Source organism: Rhagoletis pomonella, unplaced genomic scaffold, assembly GCF_013731165.1.
Source record: "Rhagoletis pomonella isolate Grant_MI unplaced genomic scaffold, Rhpom_1.0 Rhpom_scaffold_00006, whole genome shotgun sequence".
Classification (NCBI taxonomy): domain Eukaryota; kingdom Metazoa; phylum Arthropoda; class Insecta; order Diptera; family Tephritidae; genus Rhagoletis; species Rhagoletis pomonella.
In genome coordinates, this window is record NW_023458560.1 from 79,178,521 (window position 1) to 79,179,991 (window position 1,471).

The following is a 1,471-nucleotide window of genomic DNA, read 5'->3' on the forward strand; positions in this document are numbered from 1 at the left end:
TACTCGTAAAATGCGTACAAAACGGCCGCAGAATGGCCAAAGCTTTAGTATTTAAATAGTTTATATCAAGAGAATACATTAATTATAAGTATTTTTTATTTGTGACGCAACATATATAAAATTGTATATAAATTCGCTAAAAATCGTTGCACACGGCAACACTCAATTGGTTTGAAAGCACTTGCAGCACAAATGAAAATTGCTAGTGCAGCACGAGCGTCGAAATTATTTCTCGAAAGCGATTTGAGTAAATTCTGTTGCAGTTACACCTTGCAATTTTTATTTCCAAAAGTGATTTCTGCAAGTCCACAAAAAGGACTTTCTGGCTGTTTACCCGGGAAAGTAGATTTTTGATTTCGCACTTTGCATAGAAAAAGCACTGGGATTGCCACGTATAGCTGCACTTTAAGGGGATAATGAAAAACCTTTTGTGCGACCTTTTCTAGTACACATACCTTCGTGCGTGCTTATATGTACACACATACATACATAATAAGTATAATGCAGCAGTTTTTTGTGTGAAAACTTTCCAATACAAAGTATTGTTTTTAACGTACATGCATAAGTATGTGTGCATGCAGTAAGTATGTGTACTTAGGGTGGTCCTTAAATTCAAATTTTATTTTAAGAATTTTTTTAGGTCTCACCCTCTCATATAAATTTTGGTATCGATTGGAGACGGTTAAGGCGTGTCAAAAAGGGGTCAAAGACCATATGCCTCTAAGGACCCCAAAAATTTTATTTTTTTTCATTTAATGCCCAAAATCGATACTACTAAAGTCGAGAATATCACATATAAATTAATAGGGTAATCTGAACTTTGCCCCGTGTGCGACACGCCTCAACCGTCTCCAATCGGGACCAAAATTTACATGTGATATATTCGACTATAGTAGCATCGATGTAGGGGTTGGGGCTTAGGAAATCTGATTTGCTTCCTACATTTAATGACCACCCTAGTGTGCATACATATATTTACATAGCTCGGTGAATTTAATTTTCCAAGAACTGCCACTTGCTGTGCACCATGCACGTGCCAATGCATATGTTGCACTTGCATACATACAAACATACAAGTATGTACATATACAACGGTGCATGCTATAAACTCCATGCAACAGCCACTAAACTATCATGAATATGTTGGCTTGGCAATTTGATAAAACTTATTGTTGAAATTTTAAACTTTTCCTAGCTTGTTAATACTTTCCACATTTTCCTTGTCTGCGTCCGTCCTGCTCACCCTCTCGCATTCGCTGATCGCTGGGATCTCTAACAAACTTTCTTTGTCACATTATATCCTGCCAACTACGGCCAACTCTCGTTTTTGGCTTGGCTGAACTATCTTCCACAATAAATGTTGCCTGCCAGTCAGCCAGCCAGCCAATGCAACGCATAGCTCCACAGCAGATTCACAATAAACTCTACCAAATGCACTGCGCATCTTGGCATTTCGCAAGCCGCCCTCTTC